Here is a 19,504-nt window from a genome sequence, read left to right as displayed (position 1 = left end):
CACTCTGCTGTCAGAGTGTTTACAGATGAAGAAGGAGAAGACTTTACACCTGGGCGTAGTCCCCGAGTCCCAGGGTGCAACTCTGGCTACAAGAAGCACAACAGCTTCTAAAAGGCATCTTAGGGCTTTAAGCCACAGTCCCTCAGACCCAGAGCTTAAATTTCTTTTCTGTTAGCAGCTCCCTTTAGGAAAAGAAATCTCTTTATTCTCCTATGTAAGAATTCTCAGCAGCGTCCAGCTGGAAAAATAGGCAAATGCTACTTGTATGGCTTCTATTTCTTTCGTGCCCCCAATGCTTCTATTGCATGGACTTTGTCAGCCTGTTCAGTGTAAAGCAAAGTCGGGCAGGACCAGAGGCCCCCCGCGGGCAAGTGCACCTCCAACTCATGGGACTGTGGTGCTTACATCCCAGCTACCCCGAGCCTGAGCAACGCAGCCTTGAACTCAGAAAGAGGCTGAGATCCGGAAGCCCCGCAGAGGTCAGTCCCTCGCGGTGGCCGCACCGCCAGGACACCGAAAGCACATCGGCTATTTAAGGGAGATAATTCGACCGTTACCTAGATATTGAGCAACTGTAAAGGCAAAAAGGGACACTAAGGTATCATGGAGGGAACAATTGCAGGACTGGAGGTTGAGATGATGTAAGTGTGGGAGCTTGAAGAAGAGACTCCGCTGAGCTGGAACCCAGCTGCATCTCTCTGATGGGGTGAGATAAAGCAGGTTCTGTGAGCGCTGGACAAACCACATTCAACTGCCACCACCTGGATGAACCCTAGCTCCCTGAATGAAGAGACAGGCGGGGCTGGGGAGGGGAGCCATCCCCCTTCTGCGTCCAAAGCACCCCCTGCTGGCAGCGTCTATCAGGGAAGCAGGCAGCAAAGCTCAAGTCTGCTTTGCAGAGTCCCAGCCCTGGGATCATAAAACGACACACAGACAAGTAGGTTGAGAGACAATAGCTTAGTCATTGGCACATATACTGAGACTTTAGAGTTGACACCAGAAACCCTCCCAAAATTTAAAAATCATAGCACTCAAAGACACTCCTTTGGGAAAATGTTTTGAATTTAACCACTTACTTTTTATATGAAGCCATTCCCTTTGTACCGGAAGAAAAAAAGTGTTACGTTATTATTGGAAACCCTGCATTCAAGTAATGCAAATCTGTCTTCAAGTTCATTTAACAAAGTGACATTTAAATTACTAAGAAGAATGGAATAAACTCTATGTTATTTGCACTCTCCCTGTACACTGGGATGAAATTGTCCTGGGATCAGCAACTGATTAGGCTGATTATATACCTCATACGTGTAGGATGTGGTTTTCAACCGGCCACAATCAAAATACAATTTACTTCTGTTAGTGTAATAATGTAGATGCTATAAAAGGCATCTCCTGGTAAGTGTTTTTCATTTACATTTCTCCTACTATTAGAGGGTATTTTCACAGCCCTGCTCTGTCTTCTCCCTGCCTTGAACTCCAAGTTCTTACTGTGGAATTTGGGGGTGCTTCTCTGGGTCAATACTGTAAGGGAACCCTGGTGGAAGGAGGGGGACAAACTGTGGGCACTGGAAACCACACACACACCTGCTAGCCTGCAAAATGGTGTGAAAGGTGGCTGGTTCCTGGAAAGGTGATGGGTAAAAAGGTGTAATAAGCCAAGAAGCAGCTCAAGCAGTGCCCAGTGGAAAGGATCCACCATCCAAAGGTATTCTCTGTGTGCGTCTGTTCTAAAAGGAACGTGGGCGAGAGGGCAGTGATCCCCATGGGCAATGGCTCAGCACAAAGGAAGGAAACTCTTCACTCACTGGCCACCCAGATGATGGACCAGGGCCTGTCGTCTCTCCTCTACTCAGCATGTGGGTGGTTGGCATATTGCATCCTCCAGATCCTGTTAAAGGAGTAGTGACTTTATCCAGAAAGCCAGCAGACCGAGAAGATGATGGGCTCCTGCCCCAAAGAACCGTCTTGCTGAGTTAGAATTCAGGCTCCTTTTATACCACAAGGGGCGGGACTAAAGCCAAGCACTTCCTGGTTCCCCTCAGGCTCCAAGGGGAGGTGTTAATTTCTCCCTCCTGCAGTCATTCACAGGTGGGCCTGCTCAGGAGGTTTCTTGGGAGCTAAACACAGGTATTTTAGCTGAATGCTCACTTACCTTAATCTCTCAGAGGCAGGGATCCGAGAGATGAGCCATTGTGTGGAATTTAAGCTTATGGACAACATCCCTTTAGTGATTAACTCATAACAGAATAAAAAAGGTTCTTCCCTATTGCAATCCCAGCGCAGAGGTGCTGCAGGAAGTTAAATCAAGGTGAGGGCAGACGTGCAGGAACACGTGTGTAGCCCTAAGCCTAAGCCATCATCACCCTGTCTCCTCAGCCCCACCCCCATCCTTATAGCATCGTCTCCGCCTGTCACCTCCTCCTATTCTTGTCCCTTCGAAGCATTCTCCTTAGAGAGCAGAGGAAGCTTTTAGAAACTCAAGCTGGATCATGCCCCTCCCTTCTTAAAAAGCTTTTGGAAGTTTCCATTTCACGTAGACTGAAATCATAGAATTTTAGCAGAACTTACAAGCCCCATGGGACCTCATCCCCATCCAACCTGAGGACCCTATCTGGCATCCTCCCTGCCCACTTGTGCACCTGACACTCACCTGACGCTCTTCCCCACACCCGTCTCTCTGTGAAGAGTTCCTTCTTCCATGATCTGCACAAGTTGCTCTTACTCATTCTTCACGCCTGAGCTCAGACGTCACTTCCTCAGGAAAGACTCCTTTGTTCTACCCTTTTCCCCAATTCAGAGAAGCTCCCCGTATTCATTTCCTTCCTGATCCTCATCAAAACTCACAACCCAAGTGCATGTATTTAAGCAACGTCCTGCTGCCCACGACAAGGTAAGTCCTAGGAAGGTAAGGGTCTTGTCTTGGTGCCTAACGTAGAGCCTGGCATGCAGCAGCTGCTGAATTAGTGTCTGCTGGATGAATTAGTGGGGCCATAACACCCACTGACAAAGCTGTCCTCAAAGGTGTGTCATCCCCTGACATGGAGAAGGCCAAGTTCATCCCTTTGGGCCCAACTTGTTGGTACCTTTTCAATCCACCTTCCCTCTCTGGCACTTTCCCTCTCCTCACTGGCTGCTGGTTGCTGACACTAAAGTCATCCTAACTGATTCTGTGCCTCAGATGAGCTTTGCTCTCACGTGGACCCTAAACTAAGCACCAGACCTGCTTTTCCACTTCCCAGATTTTATTACGGTGGTCTGCCCAATTATCAGCCCACTCTTGTGGCCTCTACCCTTTAACACCACTTGGAAGACCCCTCAACTGAGCGTGTGCCCTTAGCCAGGGTTCCTCTAACACTAGTTTCTGTAAATAAAGGGGAAATGGGGTTTTTTTTTTTTAAAGTTCTTTTCCTTGTTCAATCTCCAGAGCAACCTCCTGGAGTCATGAAACATTTTACTTCCCATCACACGTGTGGTCTATGGGTGGCGTCCGAACCCAGGCAGCCAGACACTGGTCAGAGGACCGGAATTTTACCCCTGAATTGAGACAAGCTTAGGCATTTCAAGCTGGGGTCTGTGTTCACTTACGCAAAAAGCCAGCGCGATTCTGGGACACCAAACAGACCTGGCCGTTGCCACGCGCAACATGCGTTCCCGTGGGTGATGGAGGAAAGCGAGGGCTTCCTTTCGGATTTTCAGCAGGAGATTCTGATTTTCAGCAAGTAATTGATCTGTTAGACTCCACTAAAATATGCCACAATATTTTAAAATTAAGGGCTGTGGGCCTTACACAGATGCCGTGGAAAATAGTTTACACTAGGTGAGGAAGGATTACATTTACACACACACACACGTAACAAAAAAATACTGCCTAGGGCTTCCCTGGTGGCGCAGTGGTTAAGAATCCGCCTGCCAATGCAGGCGACACGGGTTCGAGCCCTGGTCCAGGAAGATCCCACATGCTGTGGAGCAACTAAGCCCGTGCACCACAACTACTGAGCCTGCGCTCTAGAGCCCGCGAGCCGCAACTACTGAAGCCCGCGCGCCTAGAGCCCGTGCTCTGCAACAAGAGAAGCCACCGCAATGAGAAGCCCGCGCACCGCAGCGAAGAGTAGCCCCCGCTCGGCGCAACTAGAGAAAGACCGCGCGCAGCAACGAAGACCCAACGCAGCCAAAAAAAAAAAAAATACCGCATATACCCAAGAGAGCCTTCTTTACCTTAACAACAATGACAATTTCTCCGATTCTCTGGGTGGCAGGATGACTATACGTCCGAAAAAAAGAGTTCAAGGAGCACAAGTTTAAGGTTTTATAGATTAATAGCCGAGGAAGAGCTCACACTTCACTATTAACTGGTATTAAGCTAATAACAATCCCTCCAACAAGAATCAGATGTGCTTTTCTCTTCTGACCACAGTCAGACTCTAAGTCTTAAATGGAACACAGTCCCATACTCACGGTAATGGGAGCAAGGTCCCCTGTGAGAAATCTGCTGTGGTCCGCATCCTGCAGGCAGCAAAGACGGCGGCGGAATTCGTCAGCCCTAGAAACAGGGAAAGAATACACCACCGTTAAACCACCAGGAAATGGAAATGTTTGGCGCGGCCACATCAGAAAGGCTGGGGCTCTTCACTCTGGCCAGTGGTCGGCAGTTGGGCTTTCTTTTCTAGGAAATATACTCCACGTGGGGCATCACACTTGGAACTTCCGTAAGCACCTCAGTTTCAAAGCTATTTGCTCTCGTGCTCTGGTGAGCTCCATGCAGGAAACAGGAGCAGAGAGGAAATCTGAGGTCCTTCCCAGGTCATCTGGCTCTACACTGCGTTGAAGGCAGGGTCCATGGCTTCTCACATTTGAGCAAACACCTTGGCCACGTCCATGCACCTGCGTCCCCAGTTCTGTGCACTTGACGGGGAGAAAGGTGGTGTTTCAGAGCTAAGCCCAGGATAGGCCTGAGCGGTACAGAGGCTGGCTAATTCCCCGTTCTGCAACTGAAAAGAATTTTTAAAGGATGTTTTATTAGGAGGAGTCTTGATTTTAAGAGGTACTTCTGAAGTTATCAATTGTTTACTGTCGAAATGAGATCAGCGCTACTTCTCCGCCTATGTAAACTGGAACAATACCCCTATCCTGGCCTAAGCGCAGGCGAATGCAGCATTTTAGAACAAACTGATGGGAAAAGGGTTTTTGCAGCAAAAACCCCACAAGACTCACTGATCAGGAGAGAACACATACTGATCAGTCAGATGAGATAAGAGGAAAACTTTTATCGACATCAGTTTTTCTTATTACTCGGTAAATGAGAAGGAGAAAAGGAGAGAAAGAGAGAGAGAAAAAAAGAATGGGGAGGTAAAAACAGCCTGCTGCTGTCAGTGTAAAACAGGCCTCCATGGTTCAGAATCCTCTTGTTCATTCCCTTTACTGATGATTTAAATTTCCTACCCATTTCTAAAATATGTCAGAATATTGAGACCCAGAAGTTTTGCTCTGATGTTGTTTAGTCATCATTTAAAACTGGCCCTTTAAAAAACAAAAAACAAAAAAAAACTGCCCTTAAGGGTGGAGCCAGACACCCGTTGAACCCAGGGGGCCACGATAAACTGGCCACCATGTCCACCACTGACCCTTGGGCCAAGTCAAAGTGAAAGCAAAACAAGATTTCCTTTGTCTTTTTTTAAAAATTTTATTGAAGTATAGTTGATTTACAATGTTGTGTTAATTTCCACTTTATGGCTAAGTGACAGTTATACATATATATATTCTCCTCATATTCTTTTCCATTATAGTTTATTCAAAAGTCATTTAGGGGACTGCCCTGGTGGTCCAGTAGTTAAGACTCCACACTCCCAGTGCAGGGGGCCGGGGTTCGATCCCTGGTCAGGGAACTAGATCCCACATGCTGCAACTAAGACCCGGTGCAGCCAAATAAATAAATAAAATAAAACATTAAAAAAAAAAAAAAGTCATTTAGGTTTGTTTCCTCTGGGAAGGACATAGTTTCCAGGCAAATGAGCAGGACTCAGAACCAAGTCATACGACAGGTGTGTGACAAGTGCTGAGGTAGAAGGCAACGCGACGGGCAGGAGGGTTTCCGGAACTAGTCACGCTGCCTATTAAAGGGTTATAACCCCAAATAAGCAGCGGCCAATATGTAGCCTGAATGAAGTCAAGTCTTCTGGCCCAGTAGGGTCACCCTGTCCTTTAATAAGTGAATAAAACGACTCTCACCCCCATCTCATATGTGGTGAGACACCCAGGGCTCTCTCCTAAGTGCTAGGATTCTGGAGCAAGGAAGGATGTAATTCCCTACTTCTCCTTCTCACTTGTGCACGTCTCGTGGCTCAAGAACACCCTCCGGACCTCTTGCCTCAGAGATGCAGCCCCCTCCTCCTTTACTCTCCAAAACTGCTGTGTGTAATATTCTCTGCTGAAGGTTTGGGGACGCTGAAAGTGGGTGTTGCTTGCAGGATAGAACAGGAAACAAGAACAGGACAGTGGTCCTGCCCTCAAGGAAGGAAGGCGAGATACACACCTACGTGAAGGTAACTAACAATATAGGCGAACGCACTGAACACATACGTCTGTGCCAATAACGAATACAGAAATACTGCATTTGTACCTTCAGAAACAGTGATTGAGTGCCTGTGATCTGTCAGCAATGGGGGATTTGAAGACACACAGTATCAGAGCATTGACAGTATAATCATGCTTTCTATTGACAATCACGAGGTGCTTTGAAAACATTTGAGTTGGGGCTTCCCTGGTGGCGCAGTGGTTGAGAGTCTGCCTGCCAATGCAGGCGACACGGGTTCGAGCCCTGGTCTGGGAAGATCCCGCGTGCCGCGGAGCAACTAAGCCCGTGAGCCACAACTACTGAGCCTGCGCGTCTGGAGCCTGTGCTCCGCAACAAGAGAGGCCGCGATAGTGAGAGGCCCGCGCACTGCGATGAAGAGTGGCCCCCGCTCGCCGCAACTAGAGAAAGCCGTCACACAGAAACGAAGACCCAACACAGCCAAAAATAAATATAAATAAATAAATTAATTAAAAAAAAAGAAAAAAACATTTGAGTTGGAATTTGTACCTTTGTAAAATAAAATCTAGGTTCATTTCTCTTGAAGGGTTTGAAGAGGTGGTTTTTCAAGAACACCCATGAGTGAACCTTAAGTCCTCTGGGTTTCCTTTCTTGAAATATTTAATTGCTGATGAGAAAAAACCGCAATGGAATAATATTGATCAGGGTGACTAGAATTGCAAATATGTCCCATGGCCAGCCACCTGGACCATCCGCGCAGCGAGTACTGGCAACAGAATGGGAAGGAGTCAAGACATCTAATTTGGAATTGTTGCCAGAATCTTGGCTCTCTGTGCACCAATGCCAAACAGAAATACGGAGACAGTGTTATGGAGGAGAAAGGAAGAATGGCTTTATTTCTTTGCCAGGCAAAGAGGGAACACAGTAGGCTAGCACCTCAAGAACTGTGCCCCCCTCCCTGGGGAATAGGGAGAGGTTATATAGTCAAGACTCACGGTCAGGGGTATGTGATAAGGACCAAGGCAGTAACAGTCTCACATTCTTCTTTCTTCTGCAAAATTTCAAAAGGGTGGGGTTGCTGACCAGATTGGGGTGTGTGCAGGGTCTCAGGTGGTCGGTCTCCTAATCTTGATGAGCTTCCCTGGTCCCTTTAATCTTGCCTCAGGTGGTCTCTTGGCTGCTTCTCCCTTGATAAGCAACTGTTCGAATCTGCCCTTTGGAACTCAGGGAAGGTCATGGAGGCTGGAGTCTTGCCTATAAGAAATGGGGGACAAAAAGGCCTCCATGCCCGGGAGCCCCACAGGGCCCTGCTCGGCATCAGGAGCTCCTTTCTGTCAACTACCAGCTATGTGACCTTGGGCAAATCCCAATCTTGTAGATGCTTATGTAAAATATGGAAATGGAAATACCACTGTGGTCTCGGGTGGCCTCAGCCTACAGCGGCTTGAAGCAGGATTTTGAGTCCAGCCAGAGACTGAGGTCAGGCCGGGGCAGCGAGAGCACAGAATCCTAGCTACTAGACCAGCGGTCAGTGACAGGCCCTGGCCCTTCGGCTTTGCAGAAAAGAATGCCCACAAAGACGGAAAGTCGTGAAACAAGTAAAGTGTTTATTAGGAGGAAAAAGAGTACGTGTGAATAGACTCACAGGGTCGTGCTCAGGAAGAGAGCCCCGTGCCTTCGTGGTAGTTTGAATCACTTATATGGGGCATTTCTTCCGGGTTTCCTTTGGCCAGTCATCTTGCTTTGCCTGGTTCTCAGTCCGTACTTGGTTTATCTCAGGGTCCTCCCCTGTGTGTACGTGCATCCCTTAGCCAGGATGGATTCCAGGGAAGAGGCCTATGGGCAGGTTGGCATCACCTACTATGAGGTGGTGCCCGCTCCCTTTTGAACTCCGAGGAGCTTTTCTGCGCACGTGTAGTCGGGAAGGTCTCCTTGACCTGGAGAAGGAGAAACATGTGGTCTTCTATCTCTTATCTGGGCAGGGCTCAGCTTCTCCTCACTTCTGCTGTTTTGGGGTGTCTGTACACAGGGGATGAACTCCAGCTGCTTAGCCTGGAGCCATCTATCTCCTGCCTCAATTGCATTAGAACAACATCCAACACACGCGCAAATTTCATAGTTAAAAATGCTGACATATAATTCAGGCCAGTAGATTCATTAAAACCCTTGATCCTCTCAAGCACAGATTAACATATTAGAAAGTGCTTTGTAAACTTTCAGGTCCATCAGACTAGCAAGGAGTTCTTCTAAAGTAAAAAGAATACCTAACTTAGTAACAACATAGTACCTTGCATTTGTATAGCAAAGTTTTTAGAGTGTGCAAGTACAGAGGTAGATCTGGCCTTCAAGGTAGACAAGGATTGCACCTGGTGGGGCAATTCCCTGGGGAAATCTTTAATCACCGGGGTTCACACAATAAGTCCTAAGCACTACCTCTCTGCGTACATGTCATTTACCCGAACTTGTAAATCTCTTCCTCACACTTTAAAGTATTTTTACCTTTCCCAACATTTGTTTATACAACATGACAACATTGTTATAAAAGAGCAGTAATTTCTCTCCTTCCTGTTTTGCAGCCTGAAAACAGAAACGTGATGGGAGTTCATTGAAACTTCGGAGCCAATTACTGGCAAAGACAGAAGGGGAAGAAAACAAAGCAAAAAAACAAAAATTCCTTTCCACCAGAACACATTGCCTGCAACCCTCATCGCATCGTTGAAATTCCATTCTGAGCTCAAGTTAACATAAAAATTAAGAATTCCTCACTATGGAGAGCTTTGAAAAATGAAGACACATTTCTTTCTACATTTTAAAACTTCTTCAATGCAAGGAACTGTTGTAAAAACTGTTTCAGTTCATTCTTCATTTGGTGAGCAGTGGAGAAAGATGACAAATCCATACCATCAAGCCATAGACTCAAAAATCCGACTTCTTGCCTTTCAAGCTCCACAGAGGCACTGGATGTGCCCTGTTAATTACCCTTCAACACCTAGGTGAGCAAGGCCTTCACACAAATAACCAGCTTTCTTTCTGATGAAAATAATATTTACTTTACATTTTAAGCTGTAGTGTAATATTTACAGCAATAATCATTGTAGAGATTCTGACTTGGAAAATTTTTTTAACATTGGAAATGTTTTCAAGAGCACGGTTACATACTTATCCCTCGTCTGCATGAGGAAGGGCTGTCACTCTAGTCAATGGAAACACATGCTTCCATTCACTGATCCATCCATTCATATATTCATGGAGGGTCTTAGTTCTAGGCACTAAGGATACAGCAGTGGGGAGAAAATCATGTACATTTACAAGTCTCCTGCTCTACATGAGACAGGCCATGAACAAAACAGATGAGTACAGAATTGATAAGAAGGGGATAAGTCTTTGGAGAAGAAAAAAGTGGAGAAGGAGGATAAAGGTGGGGGCTGCAATTGAAACAATGTGGTGGAGGGAAGTCTCAGGGAGAAGGGACATTTGCAAATGTTTTGAGGAGGGAAGGGGGCCACAGAAAGAGGGAGGAGAAAGGGGGAAGGCCCTACGTGGGAGCGTATTTGGCATATTGGAGAAAAAGCAAAAAAGAGTGAATGTGGCTGGAGCAGGGTGAGGTGAGAGGCAGGTAAGTGAACTGCGGGGTCGGGGAGGGGGACAGGTCCTGCAGGGCCTGTGCAGATCACTGGAGACTTTGCTTTTACTCTGAGCGAGATGGGAGCCATCAGCAGGTTTTGGGTAGAAGGACGCAGGCCAACTGGAACTTCAAGGCAGCAGGAGTGGAAGCAGGCAGAGCCCTCTGGGAGGTTATTGCAACAATCCAGGTGAGATAAGACAGTGGCTTGAACCAGGCTGGGAGGTGGTGAGAAGTGGGTACATCCCAGGTGTATGTGTACGGTAGACTCAGTGGGATTTCCTGATGGGTTGGATATGGGGTGTGAGACAAGGAGAAGGCAAGCATGACTCTCTGTTTTTCGGTCTGAGCTCTGGAAAGGCAGGGAAGAGGGGAACTGGAGCATCGCTGGGGGAGGGGCAGGGATCACAGTTGGAGCCGGTGAAACTGAAAGTTAAGTATTGGGGAAGATGTGGAGAAATTGGAACCTTGTACACTGTTGGTAGGAGTGTACAATGCTGTAGCTGCCGTGGAAAATAGTATGGGGGGGTTCTCAAAAAATTAAAAAGAAAATTTTCATATAATCCAGCAATCCCATTTCTGGGTATTTATCCCCCAAATATGGAAATCAGGATCTCAGAGAGATTGTTAGCACTCCCCCGTTCATTGCAGCACTATTCATAAAAATCAACGTGTGGATACAACCTAAATATTGCCTGATGGATGAACAGATAAAGAAAATGCGGACTAAACATACAGTGGAATACTATCAGCCTTAAAAAAGAAGGGAATCCTGCTACAGGTGACAATACAGGTGAACTTTGAGGACATTATGCTAAATGAAATAAGCCAGTTACAAAAAAGACAAATACTGCATGATTCCACTTATATGAGGTATTTAAAATAATAATATTTTAAAGTATCATTTTTAAATTCTTAAAAACAGCATTTTAAAACTAACTTAAGATCACATTTTAAGTAATAACATTTTAAAAAGTGGTCATAGTTCATCATATACTACTGTGTGGGCTGGTCAAGATAAATATTATCAACTAGAGTTTATCATTTTAAGAACAAAAGTACGAGTGTCCTCCTTGGAAGGCAGTGCTTTCCCCATGACACAGCACAGGGAGTAGACCAGCTGTGCCTCAGAGCTCAGTCCCCCCAGAATCCACTTCGTGCCCAACTGACGTAAACACTGCTGGTTAAGCTGTTATCAGGAATAGTAATAAAACATGCCTAAAAGAATATGGGAACCAGGTCGATGTATAAACTAAATGTTTTATATAATAAAAGAACACTTCAACATGCATAACTAAAAGATGAACCACAGACATAAATGCAGACACGTCCTGACTATGCAAAGTACAATGATAATTTTGACTATTAATAACATACCTACAAGCTGCTCAGAAATTTACATACCATGTTGCTCATTATCACCAGCCACCTGCATAGCTGGGGCTATTGCCCTGATTATGCAGACCTTGAAACTGAGGTTCAAGGAGGTTTGTAACTAACTAGCTAGGAAGTGGCCGTGGTGGATTATTGCATCTGACAGCAAAGCCCATGTTTTTTCCCTTTGCACCTTGATACTTTACAAAGAAAAAAAACAAAGAAAGAAAGAAAAGAAAAAGAGAAAGAAAAGAATGAAAAAAAGAAAGAAAGGGGGAAAAAGAAAAGAAAAAAAAAAGAATAAATGACTTTCTATTCACTACTTACAAAAATCTTCCTGGGAAAATAAGAATTGCTCACCTAAAGAATATCATGCTACTTAAAGGAAAATGGATAAAGGTAGTTCAGCATCTGCAGTATTGAAAGCATTCTGTTCATTCTGGAGAGTATGAGACAGCCCAAAAGAAGTGGGAGAAACAGTGGTCTACAAGAGGTATGTTCAAACACTTTATGAACTCAGCACGTAACAGTATAGCTATTTGAACAGTTCTCTTCTAAAATCACTACCAAGTGTTACTATGTAGTAGCCGAAAGAGTAAAGCTTGCCCTTGCTGTATTTTTTTAACAATTTGCACAATTCTGTTATCTACCCAGAGAAGTTAGCATAGGCAATATCCAATCAGCAGGGTACCAAAATCTAGGCGGAAAGGGTCAAGTTTCCATCATGACATTATACCACATTATATGGCTCTTTCAGCCATAACGTGAGTGATTATATATTGGCTACGTGCCTAAATGCTGGTTCGCATCTATAATGTAAGCACATATCATACTAAATAGTGTCTTTGTGCCAAAGCCAAGAGGTATTCAGTACTTGATGCTTTTCCCTTCCTGACACACAAAGAGCCTGATTCTGTTCTCCAGTCCACAGGTGTAACATTGGAAAATGCCTTGAAAATTCCACCCATGTATTTGCCTGGGAAAGTAACTGATTTTTTGAGCTATAAAAATATACTGGCTTTTCCATCTGAGTGGGTGGATGGAAATGGGTAGAAATGTATCTTTTCCAGCTGATATGTTTACGTTCTTGAAACCTTGAAAACATTTCAAAATAAACAGCCCTAAATACTTAGGCTAATAGGCTGAAATGTTTGTCATACTGATTGTTTTGCATTGAACCTTCACTGGTACACATGAAGGTTAGATTAAGTCCATTTCAGTACATTTTCCAAAATGTCACTTGCTGTGGATGCAAGACCAGGGAAAACTCAAATATATTCTTAAACTCAAGCGCAATGAATTCGTGGCAACGAATTTCCAAAATTTCAAAAAACATGGATGGGAGATGGTAATCATGCTACATACGCCCCCTCTACCCACTTGGAGTGTCACACAACTGTGAAGCATTACAGCACCTGGCATTCACTATGTGTAGTTGAACTTGGACTTAAACTTTATCACAAAACAATGTCCTTGGTAACAGCTTGGGTTTACAGAAAGCTTATTTCACTTCTCCGGAGCTCAAATGAAACAGTTTTAGAATACTGTACTTATGAAAGGAAACAAAAGGCCTATTTATTATTTGATATTGTGAACCGAAAAGAAAAGATACAAGTGGCATTTAATCGCCCATCTTTCTATTCTCACTCTCCTTGTCCAAAGCAGCTGTGTCACTATCTGGGCATTCTTGGTTGTAAGTGGTCAAAGAGGTGATGTTGATGACCTCTCATGTGGACTGGTTTGGCTGTGGCTGGTCCTCTGTTTTCTGTTACGTGGCTTGTTCTCTTAGGACATTGAGAAAAAGGCATTTACATCTTAAAGCACTGTGGTAAATTACTGAATGTAGCCACATATTATTTGTAACTCCACTCACCAAGAGGTGGAGCCTGTTTCTCCTCCTCTTAAATTCGGGGTGCTTGTGGCTTGCTTTGCAGAACAGAACGCAGTAGAAGTGCGTTGTGTGTGTTCCAAGCCCAGCGTCAAGGTGCCTTGCTGCTGGCTCTCCTGCCGCTAGGAACAATTTTGCCACCATGTGGACAAACCCAGGCTGGCTTGCTGGACGACGAAACACCACATGGAGAGAGGTCCAGCTGTCTCAGCCTTCCCAGCTGAGGCCCCAGACGTGTGAGTGAGCCTTGCCAAGAAAAGCCAGACTGGGAACGACCCAGAGGGTACTCCCACGAGCTCTGCCCAAATTGCCTAAGTTTGGGGTAGCTTGGTACCCGGCAGTAGATAGCTGTTACAAGCACTATCAGAAAAGGCAGGGATACCCCATCCCAGCTCTCTTATAGGGATTCCCTCTCCTCAGTCATCCTCTCCACTGGAGGGAGACTGTTTCTAACAGGTTCGTACCTGCCGCAGGTGATTGTATCGGCCACTGCTTTATCTCCCTTAAGGAGACAAGCTTAGTTGTGATAATCAAAAGGTCTCTCTAGATAAGGTAGGCTGGCCAACAAAAAATTAACTCTAGTCTGTTCTACAGATTAAACCAAAAGGAAAGCATTCTCCTGGGTTGAAAGAACTACAGATTAAGGGTCCCCAGTAATAAGAATCTCCGAAGAATCAACAGAAGTGCCTCACAAAATAAAGACTAAGTTTTAAAACTGCCAGGACCAGAGAACACAAGGCTCTCCTAGGAAAGGACCAGGAAGGCTTTGCTCCCCCCTCCCCCCAAACCCTGAGCCACCACTCTCTGCTTCCTGCTCCCTCCGATTTCGGATGCAATGGGGACCAGAGCTCAGAGGACAGGGAAGGCTGGCGCTCCATTTCCTTAGCTTCCGTGCAGAAGACTCCGGTTTTCAATTAACTCAAATTTTAAAAGGTGGTTATTGTAGCGAGGACGGCATATCTGAGGAATCTGGTTCTCAGCCTGGAGCTGCTCCTCTGCTTTCAGGCAGAGCTCCTGAGTTAGAGTGAGGCAGTGGCTGGGGGCGGTTTAGGTATTGCATCCAAATGGGATGCACTGGTGTGCTACCCACTTTGGCTCAACGTTTGCTTTTGGTGTCCTAAAACTGCAATTGAAAAAGAATCAAAGAATCACCTGACTCTCAGAGACGGTGAACTATTTCTGAGCTTAGTCATCTTGAAAATATTCCTAGGAGCTATAGGTTTTCCGACATCACATCAGTCCTATATGTCAGAGAACCAGGTAGTAAGAGGAAGAAGACACTATAGGATGACACCCAATACGTTCTACTCATAGGACCAGTGGTGGGCTGGGCTTCACTCAGCCTCAATTCTACTTACCTTTAGAAAGAGATACAAATAAATCACAGATTTAAATGTGAAAAGTAAAACCATAAAACTTTGAGAAAAAAGGTAACATAGGACAGGGCTTCCCTGGTGGCACAGTGGTTGAGAATCTGCCTGCCAATGCAGGGGACACGGGTTCGAGCCCTGGTCTGGGAAGATCCCACATGCTGCGGAGCAACTGGGCCCGTGAGCCACAACTACTGAGCCTGTGCGTCTGGAGCCTGTGCTCCGCAACAAGAGAGGCCGCGATAGTGAGAGGCCCGCGCACTGCGATGAAGAGTGGCCCCCGCTTGCCGCAACTAGAGAAAGCCCTCGCACAGAAACGAAGACCCAACACAGCCAAAAATTAAATTAATTAATTAATTAATTTTTAAAAAATCTTAATTACTGTCTTAAAATGCCATTAACATGTGTATAACTCAAGTTTCAATTTAAAAAAAAAAAGATAACATAGGACAAAATCTTCAACTTTTTATACTTGGCACCAAAACTGTGATCTGCGAAAGGAAAATTTAATATATTAGACCTCAACAAAATAGAAACATTTGCTCTGTTAAGGACCCCATTAAGAAGATAAAAAGACAAGCTACATAATAGGAGTAAAGATTTGAAAACCACATAGCCAACTTATATCTGGAATATATAAATAAGTCTCAAAATTCATCATGAAAAAATATACAATTTGAAAATAGGTGAAATACATGAACATTTGACAGAGATGACAAATAAACACACGGAATACTGTTCAAATCTGTCAGTCATCAGGGAAATGCAAATTAAAATCACAATGAAATACCATTACACACCTATCAGAATGGCTAAAATAAACAATAGTGTTAATGCCAAATGCTGGTGAGGATACAGAGAAACTGAATCACTCATATATGGCTGGTGAGGATGTGAAATGGTCCAGGTGCTCTGGAAAACAATTTGGCAGTTTCTTATAAAACTAAACCTGCAACTACCGTACAACCAGTAATCACACTCCTGAGAAGTGAAAACTCATATCCACACAAAAATATGTACACAGATGTTCATAGCATAATAGCTGAAAACTGCAAACACCCCAGATGACCATCCGTGGTGAGAGAGAAACTTCCGTCCACAGAGTACTACGCAGCAGTAGCAAGGAACAAACAACAAACAAATCGAATGAATCACCAGGGAATTATGCTGAGTTTAAAAAAAAGAAAAAAAACCTCAAAATGTTACATATTGCATCATTCCATTTATATAATACTGCCACTGTGGACTTTAATAAGTCTTTGTATCCCAAGTAGAGTCCAGATTTTACCATCCAACCAGCATCCCTTTTATCTACCCCTCCTTCTCAAATCTTTACTTCCCTCCTTCTGGATTGCAGCCGCCCAGTATCAGTTGACCTGAAGACTGGGCTCAACCACATGGGTAGTCAATCAGCCATGCCTTGTGATGAAGACCTGATAAAGACTCTGGACACTGAAGCTCTGTTGGTACCTCTGGTTGGCAAAGCTGTGCACATACCGTTTCTCATGGATGCTGGAAAACAGTGCCCCCTGACCCATGGGGAGAAGACAACAGAAGCTCTGAGTTTGGTACTTTTCCTGGACTCTGCCCTATGTGCTGCTTTTTCCCTTGGTTGATTTTAATCTGTAGTAAATTAACTGTGAGTATAAGCTTTGGGTGAGGTCTGTGAATCTTTTCAGTGAATTATCAAACCTGAGGATGGTTTTGGAAACTCCCACACTTGCAGCTGGTATCAAAAGTAAGGGCAATCTTGTGTGGAGGCCTAAACTTTTTTGTGTGCAATGCCACTTATATTTCTTTTAGACCCGTTCAAAAGGAATTTGTCCAAATTTCTTCAAAAGAGAGCACACAAAATAATAAGAGGGATACGGTTAGAAACTGGGATGAGGTCTGAGGGGAGATCTCTAACTTCCCTAACCCCCTGACTTCAGAAATAGCATCATCAGTTGGCATGCAATCACACAGTTCAATGCAAAGTGTAACCAATACCTAACCCAGAGGCCAAAGAGAGCTCTTTGATTAAATTGATAAATCTTTCGCCAGACTGATCAGGACGAAAGGACAGAAGACAAATGTAAATAAATAAACAATACCAAGGGTGATTTCTTTCTCTACTAAAGGAATTACATTTGTAGTTAAAAACTCCAGGTCCAGATGACTTAAGTTTTGGCAAAAATTTCCAAACATTTAGGGACAAAATGACACCAATTTAAAATGACTTCTTCCAGAAACTACAGAGGAGGGAATACTTATCAACTCATTCTATGAGGCCAGGAATACCCTGATACCAAAGCCAGACAAAGACATCACAAGAAAATTACAGCTCAATATCCTTCATGATCATAGAGTCAAAACTTCTTCACAATTTTTTAGAAAATCGAATACAATTTCCTATCCATCTCTTGACCAACCGGCCTTTATCCCAGGAAAACAAGGATGGTTGAAAAGTCAGAAGTCAATGTAATTTACTGTACTATCCGACGAGAATGGAAAGTTATATGAACATTTCCATATAGGCAGGAAAAGGATTTGAAAGAATCCAACACCCATTCCTGATAAACTCTCTGCAAACTAGAGGTAGAAGGGAACTCCTTCAATCTGATACAACACATCTGTGAACAGCCTACAGCTAACATTGTGAACAATGAAATGCTTCCCCCCAATATCAGAAACTGTGCAAGAATGTCCACTATCAACTCTTCTATTCAGTATCATACGTGAGGTTCTAATCAATGAAGTAACTCAAGAAAAAGAAATGAAAGACATCCAGATTTCCAAGGGGGAGAAAAAAAGATTTTAAAACCCTGTGCACTTAGAGAAATCAAAGAATACCTAAATTAATGAGAAAATATATCTTGTTCATAGATCAAAATAGTTAATATTATTAAGATATAAATAAAAACTTCAAATTGATCTATAGAATCCATGAAATGGTCAACATTTCTACTGGTTGTAGAAATTGAAAAAGGTCATTTAAAAAAAAAAAAAAGAAAAAGTTCATTTTAAAATTTATATGGAAATGCATGGGCCCTAGAATGTGATATTAAAAGAAGAACAAAGATGATGGACTTAAACTGTTTTAGCTTTATAATAATTAAGCCACAGTAATCAAAATAGGGTGGTATTGATGTTAGACAAACAGATCAATGGAATAGATTCTAGGAATAGACGTACACATATATGGTAAATGTATTTTCAACACAAGTGTCACGGTAATTGATCAGGGGAAGGATAATCTTTTCTCCAAACAGTGCTAGAACAACTAGATAGTGATATGCAAAAAATAACCTCAAGCTTTACTTCACACCACATAAAAATGACTTTAAATGGATCGTATATATATATATATACATAAAAGCACAAAACCCAAAAACATCCAGAGTAAAAAATAAGAGAAAACTTCGTGACCTTGGATTCAACAAAGAGTTCTTAAATGAGACACTGAAAGCATGAACTATAAAAAGAAAAATCAAAACAATTGGACCTCATCCAAATTTAAAACTTTTGCTCTTCAAAAGACAATGTTAAGAAAATGAAAAGGCAAGCCACATACTAGAAGAAATTATTTACAAATATATTCTTGTATGTATAAAGAACTTCTATGTATGTATAAAGACCTGTAAGTATAAGGAACTCTTACAACTCAAGAATAAGAAGATAAACCAATTATTTAAACAGGCAAGAGATTGAACAGATACTTAGGCAAAGAAGATATACAGATGGCAAATAAGCACATAAAAAGATGCTCAACATCATTAGTTATTGGGGAATTGCAAATTAAAACCATGAGGCACCCCTATATACCCACTAGAATGGCTAAAAGTAAAAGGATAGACTATACCAAGTGTTGGCAAAGTTCCACAGCAAATGTCACGCACTGCTGGTAGAGGTATAAAATGTCACCACTACTTTGGAAAACAGTTTGACAGTTTCTTAAACAGTTAAACATACATCTACCATACAACCAGGCCATTCCACTCTTAGGTGTTTATCTAATGAGGGGAAATGAAAGCACATGTCTGCCCAAGAACTTGCACGTGTGTTCAGAGCAGTTTTATTCATAATAACCAAAAACTGGAAACAACCCAAGTGCCCATTAACTAGAGAATGGATAAATCAATTATGATTAACCTACACCAAGAAATGTTACTCAGAAATAAAAACAAATGAACTATTGATATAAAAGTGTATGGATGAATTTTTAGATAATTGTCTGGATTAAAGCAACCAGGACCTTGCCTTGGAAAAAAAGGGTACATACAACATAATTCCATCTATACAAAATTCTAGAAAATTCAAACTCATCCATAAGGACAGAAAACAGCTCTGTGGTTGCCTGGGGCCAGGGCTAGATGGAGGGATGACAAAAGAGCACAAGGAAACTTTTGGTCATTATAGAACTGTTCATTATTGTGATAGTGGTGATGGTTTCACAGATGGACATATGTGTTAAATTTTATCAAATGCACGCTTTAAATATGGGCAGTTTATGTATGTCAATTATACCTCAACAAAACTGTAGAAAAAGAGAATTATTAGTCACTATCTTTGGGTAAAAAGTTAAAATAAATACATGCATCACGCATGAAAAATTTAAAAAGATTATAGCACATTGTGGTGGGTGATGAAGGAGGCTGATTTTGCCTGTGAAAACTCTCCCTTGAGAATGGACTCGGTGAGAGGTACGGTCCCGGTCCAGGAAGACAGGTGAAGCCAGAGGC

The 19,504-nt window shown here is 43.4% G+C and overlaps 1 long non-coding RNA gene across 1 annotated transcript in view; it reads right to left on the bottom strand.

Moving 5' to 3' along the window:
• Positions 1-19,504, bottom strand: part of LOC132377366 (uncharacterized) — a 54,562-nt gene that overhangs the window by 13,978 nt on the left and 21,080 nt on the right. Inside the window, exon 2 of the long non-coding RNA XR_009506609.1 lies at positions 4,456-4,540. This is a non-coding gene — a long non-coding RNA (uncharacterized LOC132377366). The remainder of the gene's footprint in view (positions 1-4,455; positions 4,541-19,504) is intronic.

This window comes from Balaenoptera ricei, chromosome 13 (genome assembly GCF_028023285.1).
Source record: "Balaenoptera ricei isolate mBalRic1 chromosome 13, mBalRic1.hap2, whole genome shotgun sequence".
Taxonomy (NCBI): Eukaryota; Metazoa; Chordata; class Mammalia; order Artiodactyla; family Balaenopteridae; genus Balaenoptera; species Balaenoptera ricei.
This window is presented reverse-complemented; position numbering and strand designations above follow the sequence as displayed.